This window comes from Nansenia antarctica (genome assembly GCF_963989245.1).
Source record: "Nansenia antarctica genome assembly, chromosome: 15".
Taxonomy (NCBI): Eukaryota; Metazoa; Chordata; class Actinopteri; order Argentiniformes; family Microstomatidae; genus Nansenia; species Nansenia antarctica.
Window position 1 is genome coordinate 31,211,774 of NC_137685.1, and position 13,528 is coordinate 31,225,301.

A 13,528-nucleotide genomic window follows, 5' to 3' on the forward strand; every position below is an offset into this window, starting at 1 on the left:
TCTTCTTTCACCATCACATCTTTCTTCTCTTCTTCCTCTCCCCTTTCTTCCTGTTCTTCTTTCACCATCACATCTTTCTTCTCTTCGTCCTCTCCTCCTTCTTCCTGTTCTTCTTTCACCATCACATCTTTCTTCTCTTCTCCTCCTTCCTCCTCCTCCTCCTCTTTAATTGCCACATTGAGTTTGAGTGTTTTCCTGCAGTCTTCCAGCTTCACTGCCACCATCCATCGGCCGTGTGTGCTTTCCAGGGCTGGAGAACCACAGCCAGAACCAGGGGACTGTGTGGACCTGGGGTCAGACATGGTAGCTGGGCTGTGAGGTGGATCTGTGCAGTGGAAACAAAGGAAGCATAAACAGTGAAGAGTATATTTCTCAAACAATACCAACAACAACAACCCCTAACCAGACACTTAACTCTCTACTCCCTCCACCTGTCATTCTAACCAGACACTTAACCCTTCTAACCAGACACAACCCTTCTAACCAGACACTTAACCCTTCTAACCAGACACTTAACCCTTCTAACCAGACACTTAACCCTTCTAACCAGACACCTAACCCTAACCAGACACTTAACCCTTCTAACCAGACACTTAACCCTTCTAACCAAACACCTAACCCTAACCAGACACTTAACACTTCTAACCAGACACTTAACCCTTCTAACCAGACACCTAACCCTTCTAACCAGACACTTAACCCTTCTAACCAGACACTTAACCCTTCTAACCAGACACCTAACCCTTCTAACCAGACACCTAACCCTTCTAACCAGACACTTAACCCTTCTAAGGGGGTGTTCACACTTGACGTCTTTTTTTAGAAAAAAGCGCCGCCTTCAGCGCCTTTTTACATACAACCCTATGGGAAAAAGGGAAAAAAATGCCGCTTTTTAAAAAAAGCAGCCGTCTTTTAAATACGTGAGAAAAGCGCAGCTGCCGCCGCCTTTTTCAGTTGAACTGAACTTGACTTCAAAAAGCACAGCCTTCACCGTCTTTTTACATACAACCCTATGGGAAAAGGAAAAAACATCCGCCTTTTAAAAAGCGTGAGAAAAGCGCAGCTGCCGCCGCCTTTTTCAGTTGAATTTATTTAACTTTTCAGAAAGGCGCTGTGTGTCGTCAAGCGCCTTTCTGACAGCTGACCAATCAGGACGAGGAGAGTAGGTACGCGTGTACCTTCCCTAGTAACCAACTTCCTAGCAACCGGTGCTCCAAGGCGTCAGACCCATCAAGATGGAGAAAAACAATGTATCAGTTGAGCAACTCGTGATTGCTGTTTCACATTACACCGAGTTGTATGACATGAGTCACAAGAGATACAGCAACATTCACATCAAAGACTCAATCTGGGAACAGATCGGTAGATCTTTGGGTTTTTCTGGTAAGTAATGACAATGGACTCATTCACTGACAGCTAGGTAGTTAACTGCTAAATTAACGCTAGATAGGAAAGGTATGCAGCAGCAAATGGAAATATCTCCGAGATAAATATAAGAGGGGGAAGAGAGAAGAGCAGGAGAAGGCCAGGAGTGGTGCTGAGGGTGGTGTCAAGGAGAGGAAGTGGAAGTACATGGACATCCTAGCATTCCTCGAGCCTTACAATCAGGATAGGGAGACCACCTCCAACTTTGAATCTCCAACAGAGATAGGAGAAGTAGTTAAGTAGGCTATTAGTAATGTGTCTTGCAGAAAAACTGTGTATGTGGGCTATGGACCAATGAAAAGACAAAGACCAGGGGCCTCATTTATAGAAAGTACTTTGAATCAAATTTGATCTTACCCGTGTCGTACGTGGAAACGATCGTAGCTCTACGTCAGGTATTGACTTGACGAACGCACATTACCTACTGGTTATGCGGAGTTATTACAGGCATGTGAGCTGCACTGCCTACTGTAATTCATGCGACGGCTCGTAATAAAATTAACGATGTTTTTATCAGCCGAGAAAATTAGTTTAATTCGAGATTTAAAGGGAACTGATGTTTATGATTGTATTTCAGTCTTCCTTTATATGCCAATAGGTTATTGTATGATGTAATCATTCTAGATTGAGGCGTGATAAAGGCGGTCGGGTATATCCCAGCCCTCCTTCATCCGCATGATGTGATCGGGGGAATTCGGGGGCGAGCGTTTGCAACCGCGCGTCTATTTCTGATAAAAGACTGTCGATCTCCTCCTCAGTAAAGTTTTTCTTCTTTCGTTTGTCTACCAACATGTGAACTCGTCAAAGGTGCTGCACAACACCTCAATTAAGCCTATTTATAGCACTTGGCTTAATTCAGCCGCTATAATTGAGCCGCTATCACAGGGCGTAAATACAAGGCTCATTCACCTGCGTTCAATTTCAAGTATATTTGTTATTTATAGAAGGAAGTACGTACGCAATTTTAAACAAGCGCGGTTTTATCAATAATGCAGGGCTCGACAGTGTGACTGTTTTGGTCGCATTTGCGAGTGAATATATTTCTGTACGACTTGGAAATACATTCAATCGCACCAGTGCGACTACTGCTGAACTACTGTCATGCGCAGTCAAACTTATGTGTATAAGCGATGAGGGAATGAAAACAGTGAACAGAAACGCGTGTCGCAGAAATGCTTCCTCTCGTAGCGCTGTGTGCTTCCGGTTTCATTACAAAGAGGTTAACCCTATATGTGCCTGACGTCTAACAACATTCAAATGACCAACTTCATATTTTTTCGGATTTCAATGTATGACGCATCATTTGAAAGCTTATGATCCGTAGTTCCAATCCACAACACGTCACATATGAAAGTGTTTATGTAATTTTTTTACATTTGAAAGTGTTTTTTGTTTATATATATTTATATTATACAATTTACCAGTCATATTATGGAATGTGTCTAAATGTGAAAGTTCCATAAGTATAAGCAAAATAAAGTAACAGTTTGTAAATAAATAGTAGCATTTAAAAAAATAAAAAACACGAACCGTGAACCGTGACCCAAAAACCGAGGTTCATACCGAACCGTGGGCCAACTGAAATTAATATTCTTACTTCCCCTTTACATTGTGTGAGTCTCCATTTTTATTACGGCCAAGAGCCGGTTATGATCATTTTGATATGTTATGATTATGATAATTTGTTGTCGTTGACGAAAATTGCACAATTTTCATTGTGCTACTGAAATTATTGGTGTGCTACTAAATTTTTCAACATGGTAGCACAGTGCTACCTGGGGAAAAGGTAAGCGTCAAGCCCTGCAATAATGCTTACGACCATTTAGAAAAATGTGCTTAGGTGCAAGTCAAAGATGACGTCCAAGTACATTTTTATAAATGAGGCCCCAGCCACTGACAGATAAACGTTCAGATTCACCAGCCACTCAATAGTAAATCATTATTTTGTGTCTGAAATAAATCTACCAGCCACTCTCATATTTTATCAGCATTTGGCCCTGTTATGGACGTATGATTAGGCGGGTGTTTAAGAAATGTATAAACTTGGAAAACGTAAATGTTCAAGTGCTGTGTTGGGTTTTTCCGTACAGGATCAAACTGAGGACTCCCTAGGCCTAGAGGATAGTCTACTTTCCACAGACCACATGCCTCCCTCAGTGACATCTACACATGCCTCCCTCAGTGACACCAGTCCTTGCCTGTAGGGCTGTCCCAAACGACTATTTTTCTAACGATTAATCTAGCGATTATTTTTTCGGTTAGTCGATTAGTCTACCGACTAATTTAACAATTAGTCTAACAATTATTTTTTTTACTGTTCGGTTAATGTATCACTTAATTTCCCCCAAAATAATGGCTGTATTGTCTCTCTCTGTTTAACAGTGTCTTTATAAAGCACTCTGGGTAATAGCTGCTGCTCTTATAAAACAAAGCAGCGTGTGACATGCACATTACTCAGACGGCCGCCCCTTTAAATGATCAGCTGATGTATGGGGGCTGTCTGTGGGCCCCCAATTAAACACAGACACCTTTAATTCGGCAACCTGCTACTACTACTACTACTACTACTACTACTACTACTACTACTACTACTACTACTACTACTACTACTACTACTGTAACTGCCCCTGTCAAACAGCCCCAGACACAGGGCAGACTCACTGCTATGTTTAGCCAACTTGAATGCCAACATGGCCATCAGGGTTTTTCCTGGCTCAAAATGAGGCGGAGGTGGTACCAGTGGTGTTTGACATCGGGGGGGACCCATAAAGCAGGGCTGTCTGGGGGTCCTTAAACATCAAACACTTAATTTCTTGCATTCTGGTGAATTGATATGCACCAATTTGTGCCCTTTCTGCATCAATTTATGGTGGAAATGTCATTATTTATGTAAAGGAAAACACAATATTCAGGCACCAGATGACCATTCAAAATATAATGTAATATAATGCAATATAAGGCTCTGTATGTATTAATATAAGGCATTCTGTACTTTCAAATATGTATTCTCCTTGAGCAGTCAACATACTATCAGCTATTTCGGTAGCAAAAACGAAAGCTAACTTATTTGCGAAACAGCGCCCCCGCCACCACGTCGGCGCAGTGCCGCAATTGTAGCTAGATTTTTTTTTTTGCGACGCACCAACGCACATTACGCAAGTCGACGTATTGACGTAGTCGATTACGTCGACTATGTCGACGCGTCGTCCCAGCCCTACTTGCCTGGTTCCTACAGACCCTACTACTAAGTCTAGTGGCTGGGGGAAAAGGAAGGCCTCTCCTCCAGAACCTCCAAGAGAGCTGACCCCATACCAGGCTCAAATTATACACAGATTAGACCAAGCACAGACCAAATACACCGAAAATGAACACTACCTCCTCAGTTTGGCACCCACATTAGATCGTCTTGACCCCCGAAAGCAAGCCATGGTGAGGCTTCGCTTCAAACAAGCCTTATTTGATATTGAATTTGGAGAGTAGTGAGTTCACTGATCAGGTAGTGTTCATTTTTGGTGTATGTTGGTGTGTGTGTGCTTGGTCTGATTTGTGTATAATTTGTTATTATACTGTACATTTGTATAGAATAGAATAGAATATAATAGACTTTATTGTCCTTGTACAGTTGCCTATACATATGTATATAGTACATTTGCCATGTTTTGTATATATTTTGTAGATTTGTATGTAGTCCTCTTCTTCCTGCTTCTGAGTAGATTAGACGTGTTTCTCCCTCGCTCCTCTCATACCACTGCTTTCCAGCTTTTTTCTTGCTTCTTTTTTATAGTTGTAACATTTTTTTTATATAGCTGTTATTCCTACCATGCCTGCTATCTGTCAAAGTTGTGTGGATCTTTCAAAGAGAGTAGACTCAGTAGGAATATACTCTCCAGGGGCGACTCTCCGCACTCGAGAATCGCTACGCTAATGGTTCTCCACCCACGCAAGCCTTTGAAGAGGATTTAAATCAAAATTCACACTTCCCAAAGCTAACGAGGCAGGTGACAGCTGCAAAATTCACTGGACAGATGAATTATCCCCCGAAACTACTGAAAAGCAGCCAACTGAAGTCCTCGTTAGCACCGTTAGCATCATTAGCAACAGGTAGTCCCGAGCCATGGGCTTGCATGACTAAACAGAGCCGAGATAGGAGTCTGAGACACCGGCCCGCGGAGCAGCGAGCTGGCATGACTCCCAAGGCCCGAGATAAGAACATCAGAGTCACGCCAAGATTTCCCAGGCCTGGGAATCACGTGACTCCCCGGCCCCCCCCGGCGACTCCCCGGCCCGCAGACACGAGCTCAAGGTCACCCCCTCCTTCTTCTACTTCTCTGTGTGACATGCAGCGGATGAAACAGACTTCACCTCCAAAAGATACTTTGTTGATTGGAGACTCGGCGATCAGAAACGTAAGAGGTAAAAAATTACATATCCACTGTCTTCCTAACCTAACGGTCTCAGAAATAACAAAAGATTTGGAAGAAACACTGTCTAAAAACCCAGACACAAAGCGTCTTGTATTACATGTGGGACAAACCGATTCACGTAAAATGGGCTCAGTAGACTTGAGACGTGATTTCATGGAACTTTTCAATAGACTTGACAAGCTTAAGATTGAGACATTCATCTGTGGACCGCTACCCACTGTTGACAGAGGTAACCTGGAATTCAGCCGGCTCCTAAGCCTTAACACGTGGCTCTCTGGTGCGTGCCAACTTAAAAGGCTGAAATTCATTGACCACTGGAACATATTCTGGAGGCAGAGAGACCTATTCAAAAGAGATGGCCTCCACTTAAACAGATCGGGAGAATACCATTTGATGAACAACATACTCTTCAACCTCATAAACTCTGCTCCCCCTTCCCTCGCTCTTGAACCAACTGAAAGGCCTACAGCGCAGGATTCTTCAGACTCAGCACAGGCAGCTGAACTGCTCACAGTGGATAAACTCTCCCCACAGTCCTGCGACTCATCACAGCCTACAGTAAAGGGCCCTCCAAACTCATCACAGCTGGCTGAAGTGCGTGCTGCAGATGACTTATCAATCTCCCCATCGCAACTGCCTAAACTGCGCTCCACAGTCGCCAGGGCAAAACTAATCATTAGCCAACTCGTTGAACCCCCACTAAGGCGACGGTCCAGCCCCTTTCCTCTCCCCCCACCCTCCCTCCATTTACATTTACATTTTTGGCATTTAGCAGACGCCTTATTCCAAAGCGACTTACAATCAATACATTTGAATACTAGGGATGCACGATATGCATTTTCCCCAACCGATACCGATGTTTACCCGCTTCTCGTGGCCGATAACCGATATGATAACCGATATATATATATATATATTTTTTTTCCTAGCACCAGGGGAACCCCCCCTCCCAAATTTCGTTGTTTGGTACCTGTACTATATCAATGACAATAAAGACCATTCATTCATTCATTCATTCAAACATGGACATGATATGATAACCGATATGAGAACAGATATAATTTCACAGTTGATAACCTGTAGTTCATGCACACCTGAAGGTAAGAAAGGCTATGTAGTGAGCAAAGATTGATGATTTAATATTCCATAGTGATCTCACCAAATCAAACTTACATCACTATTGTTAACACAACAAAGAGAACACTTCTGACTCTTCAAATGTTCATTTATTATTTCCTCTAACAAACAGAATCTGTTATAGACAGTGCACAATGCTTTTTTTAGCCAAGATCTGGCCTCCTTTTATGAAACAAAAAAGGCTCACCTTTGATTGATTGAAAACTTTATTAGAAGATTTGCAGAAGTAGGTACATGAAAGTACATATTACATACAAGGTCAACTAACAGGATAAAAACCCAAGAAAGCCACTGGCTTATTTCAATTGGGGTCCTTGATTCTCAATTCATCGTTACATGTAAGACAGACAAAAAAAACTAGTACTATCTACAAGATAATACAGACAAATAACTATTACTATCTACAAGATAAACATACATCCATCATGGGAAGAACAATACAACAAAACATAAGGTATGTACAGCGGGTAGGACAGGTGGGGACATACACCACAGGTGGGGGCGGGGGACAAAACACAAAGTATGTACAGTGGGTAGTTCGGGTCTTTTAATCTGATTTTTGATTTAGAGGGTCCAGTTACGGATTGCAGCCTCCTGTAAATGTTTTTTGAGAGTGGTTTTGAAGGTGGGCAGTGTTTTGCACTCCTTTAAGATTATAGGAAGGGCGTTCCACATTTTTACTGCATAGTTTGCAAACGAGTTTAACCCCTTGTTTGTGGTGCAACACGGTTGAACGTGGTTCGTGGAGCTTCCTCTGGTGTTGTATGTGTGGACGTTGTTCGCTTTTTGGAAGTATGTTGACAGGTACTTGGGTGTCTTTGTGGTGTAGCGTACCTAAGCCTTCTCCAAACATGGTTTCAAAAGCCCCGCGGATGGCTGTCGCAGTATGCGAACCGGAGAACTCCTGCGCATGCAGCAGTGTCTTCTTCATATTGAAGTCCTCATCCAGCCACTGGGCCGTCAAATTTAAGCATACTGACTGGACTAACGTCAGAAGTCCATATGTCCGTGGTAAAACGTATCTGGCTTACGCTAGTATCGATCAGACTATGGATGTGTGTGGCAACTGTATCATACAGAGCAGGCAGGCACACGTCTGCAAAATAGCGGCGACTTGGGAGTGTATACCGGGGCTCTAAATGTGAAATTAGCTGGCGAAATCCTTTATCTTCTACTACAGAGAAAGGCTGGTCGTCGAGGGCCACCAACTCCATTATTTTTTCATTGATTGCTTGAGCCTTTGAGCTGTCTGCTGTCTTCCTGCAGTTTTCAAATGCGTGTTCAATAGGCACCGCGGCTAGGCTACTGCTTCTGAAGGCTAGGCTACCACCGCGGCTAGGCTACTGCTTCTGAAGGCTAGGCTACCACCGCGGCTAGGCTACCTTCTGAAGGCTAGGCTACCACCACGGCTAGGCTACCTAGTGCTTGATATTCCTTCCATACAGCGTGCTTGCAATGGTGAATCTTAAGGTGACTTATGAGATTCGTTGTGTTGTAACTCGTAGACCTTTGCCCTCCTCTCCGAACTTTTGTCGAACATGTGTTGCAAATTGCAAACGCACTATCTGCCTCAGAAACTCTGCAGAATGTCCACACCGGGGAAGGCATGTTTCGCTCTCGTCTCGTCTATACACTGCGTGCCTGTACGCAGGCGCAGCAGCATGAGCGCGGAAACCGGAAGCAGAAATATTTCCGGCTTCATATTATCGGTTAAATATCGGCTAAAATTTTATAAAACCGATAAATACCGATAAACATTAATTTCCCATTATCGGGCCGATAAATATCGGTGCCGATAATATCGTGCATCCCTATTGAATACTAAGCATGTGAATCAGCAGTCCACCATTCGTTGCAGGAAGAGTACTCTAGCTCGGGCCCGGGGCCACTGATAGAAGGAAAAACCTTCTCCCTATTATCGCCTTCTACTATTTTATTTTTATTTTTTTTATATTACTGGAGAAACTGAGAAACAGTACAAGGGGGGCAATAGAAGTTCTTAGGGACACAGAAGAGGGGAAAGCGGGTGTCTTTAGGAGACGTAGTGGTGAGGGTCAGAAGATGTCTCAGGAGGAGCAGTTAAGATGTAACCTGAAGAGATGGGTCTTCAGTCTACGACGGAAGATGGGTAGTGACTCTGCCGTTCTGACAGCCGTGGGGAGCTCATTCCACCAGCGGGGAGCCAGTGTTGTGAAGAGACGTGATCGGGCAGCCCGACTGCTGTGTAGAGGAGGTGGGGCCAGTCGGCCAGCCGAGGTGGAGGAGCGGAGTGAGCGGGCAGGGGTTTGGGGGGTTACCATTTCCTTCAGGTAGGCAGGGGCTGTCCCTTTAGCTGCCTGGTATGCAAGCACCCTCCCTGCCCCCGACCCCCCAAACCACTCTGCCCCCGACCCCCCAAACCACTCTACCCCCAACTCCCAGAGACACTCATCCACTGAGTCCACTGAGCTCTCCTTCCTCCAACTCACGCCGTTCCTGCCTTTCTCAGCTAAGTTAGAGAAAATGGTGAAGACAGGAGTAGAGCTCACCCCGAAAGCTGCTCCATCTCAGGCAACTCTCCATTCTACAACACCTGGCCCCACACTCCCTGTGACGCCAGCCTCATCAACAATGCCAGCCTCATCAACAATACCCATCGCCCTACCCCGCCACAGGATGCTATCTACAACACCCATCCCCATCCCCCGGATGACACCCAGAATCAGTTGATGCTCTAACAGTCCCTGCTTCCATAGAGTTGATACCATTGACATTCCTGATATAAAGCTGGGACTCTCAACTCTTGCTATCCCTGTTCATATCAGTAACAGAACAGTTAATTGCAAGTCTGAATGCTTTATACACCCCTCAAATTTAATTTCTGTACCCTGCCACACACAGCCCACACAGAGACCAAACACAAAACCACTCAAGCTAGCACTTTTCAATGCCAGATCCTTAGCTAATAATTCTCTCTTAATCAACGACTTGATTAGCTCCTATGAACTAGATTTCTTATTTATCACTGAGACCTGGTTAGATAAAGATAACGAGACACCAATTCATATTGAGTCAGCACCCCCCAATTTTAGAACCTTAGATGTCGTTAGATCCCACAAAAAAGGTGGTGGAATCGCCTCTTTCTTCCGAGACAGTTTTAACTGCAAACAGAAATCCTTCGGGGAATTTTTATCATTTGAATATCTTTCAGTTGTTTTTAAATGTTCCACTCGAATTATTTTTAGAATTGTATACAGACCACCCCAATACTCTACTAGCTTCTTTAATGAACTTACAGAGCTTCTCTCCATCATTACTACTGAATTTAATGGTCTGATCATTGCTGGTGATTTCAATATTCATGTAGATAACTCAGAGGACAACAAAGCCAAAGAACTCTCTGTTCTGTTAGATGTTTTTGAACTTCAACAACATGTGAACCTCCCTACTCATAATCGAGGTCACACTCTGGACCTTATCATCACCAAAGGCCTAGATATTTCAAATGTTGTTGTAACTGACATTGCCCTGTCTGACCACTGTTGCATATTCTTTGACGTATCTATCTTTCCTGTTATTCAAACTATGTCTAAAACTATTTCAAAACGATATATCAATGAAAAGACCAGTGCACTGTTCACACAGGCCTTTTCCCTAGCCCCCCCCCCCCCCAAACTTCTATTCCAACCTCAGTAAATGACCTTCTACACGATTTGAACTTAAAAATCACAAAAACCATTGATGATATTGCACCCATTAGATCCAAATGCATCTCTGGTAAGCAAAAAGCTCCCTGGAGAACTGCCCCATCCGTAAAGACCCAAAAAAGAGAATGTCGTAAAGCAGAGCGCAGATGGAGAAAAACAAACCTTCAAGTCCACTATGATATCTATAAAGAGAATCTTCAGAACTATAACTTAGAAATAAGAAGTGCCAGGCAATCATTTTTCTCTAAGATCATAAACAATAACATCAATAATGCCCGCATCCTTTTCAGAACTGTTGACAGACTAACAAATCCCCCAACACCCATTGCTCAGGAATTTCACTCAACTAGTAAATGCAATGAGCTTGCATCCTTTTTTAACAATAAAATAGAAACCATTAGACAAGGCATTAGGTCTTTTGTGTCAGGCATGAAAAACATGTCCCCATTAACAACCCCAAATAGGGCGGACATAACAACCATGTCACAATTTAACACCATTGATTACAAGACCCTAGATAAAATCATGTCACGTCTTAAACCATCCACCTGTGCCCTTGATGTCCTGCCAACAAGCTTTTTAAAAAACATATTTAGCTGCATGGCAGGCGAACTAATACAAATAATTAACACCTCCCTTTCATCAGGAATCTTCCCTGAAGCCCTGAAAACTGCAGTTATTAAGCCTCTACTAAAAAAGAACGGCCTAGACCCATTTGTACTAAACAACTACAGACCCATATCAAACCTTCCCTGTACAGGAAAAATTATTGAAATGGTTGCCCACGAACAACTTAGCAATTATTTGACCCTAAATGATCTCTTTGATGACTTTCAATCAGGCTTTCGCCCCCTACATAGCACTGAAACGGCTCTTATTAAGGTCCTTAATGACATTCGCGTAAACACAGACTCCGGAAAAATCTCAGTTTTGGTACTACTAGATCTTAGTGCTGCCTTTGACACTGTAGACCATGACATTCTAATAGATAGACTAAAAACCTGGGTAGGACTTTCGGGCACTGCCCTAAACTGGTTTAGATCCTACCTACAGGACAGAAGCTACTATGTCTCCATTGGCAACTTTGTATCTGACCAAATTAAAATAACATGTGGGGTTCCCCAAGGGTCAATCCTTGGCCCCCTTCTATTCAATCTCTACATGCTTCCATTGGGACACATCATAAAAAAGAACAAAATTGCCTACCACAACTATGCGGATGACACTCAAATCTACATAGCCCTCTCACCGAACGACTATAGTCCCATTGACAATCTCTGTAATTGCATTGAGCAAATAAACGCCTGGATGACACAAAACTTCCTCCAACTAAACAAGGACAAAACAGAGATAATTGTATTCGGTGCACCTGACAAAAGATCGAAAGTCAGTGCAAAACTTGATTCTCTCTCTCTTCACAGTAAAAAACAGGTCAGAAATCTTGGTGTAATTCTAGACTCCGATCTAAACTTCAACAGCCACATAAACTCAATAACTAAATCAGCCTACTATCACCTGAAAAACATAACAAGAATGAGAGGTTTCATGTCCAAGCAAGACCTTGAAAAACTCATCCATGCATTTGTTTCGAGTAGACTTGATTATTGTAATGGTCTACTAACAGGCCTATCTAAAGGAGCTGTTCGTAAATTGCAGCTCATCCAAAACGCCGCTGCTAGGGTCATAACAAAAACAAAGAAATTTGAACACATTACACCAATCCTGAGATCCCTGCACTGGCTACCAGTCTCTCAGAGAATTGAATTCAAAATCCTCCTAATTACATACGAATCACAAAATGGTCTTGGACCAAAATACATCAGATCTCCTCCCACCCTATATTCCCGCAAGGTCCCTAAGGTCAGCTGAGACAAATCAGCTAATAATTCCAAGAGTAAAAACAAAACACGGTGCAGCAGCTTTCAGCCACGCTGCTGCATGCTCCTGGAACAAACTCCCTGAAGAAATCAAACAGGCCCAAACCCTTAAAATATTTAAATCTAAGCTCAAAACCTTCATGTTTTGCACCAGTTATGATTAAACAGAAATACTTCTATCAATGTCTTTTTTCCATTAACTATTGTCTTTTTAAATGTTTTATCTATTTACTTCTTATATTTGCTTTTATTCATTGTAATTTTTATTTTCTTATGCTCCTCTTGCTGTAATTTTAAATAATGCATGTAAAGCACTTTGAATTGCCCCTGTTGTATGAAATGTGCTATACAAATAAACTTGCCTTGCCTTGCCTTGCCTTTTGTATATGTTTTGTATGTATACATGTTTTGTATGTTAATTTGTTAATTGTTAATTGTTAATTTTATTTATAAAATAACAATAAACATAATATTATATGTATTGTATATTTGTATAGTTTATTTGTTCTTTAAATAATAACTCACAAGACCACACCTCAACTGAATTAGTTGGGAATGTGGGATGTAAATGTATTGGATACAGATCCAGTGACTGCGAAGAACACAAGAACTAAGAAGAACTCCAAGACGCCAGACCCATCAAGATGTAGCACAATGTAGCACATGTTGTAGAATGTTGTAGAATGAACTCGTGATTGCTACTGGTGTTTCATAACGTGGTTCCAGTGTTAGCAGCATTCGGCAGAAATCTTCATTTTCCGCAACACTGTTGCAAATATACCCAGTTCAACACAACACACCTTGTAAATATACCCAGCGATAGACTTGGTAATAGTCGTAGCCTCTGGGAGTAAAAGGGAAGCCTGGTCTGCCTCTTAGACATGACTACATCGTAATGATTACAAAGATGCCACTTGAAATGCATGAAATCCAAGTTTATTACATATCCGTAAGCAACTTCTCTGCTTTCAGAAACTGT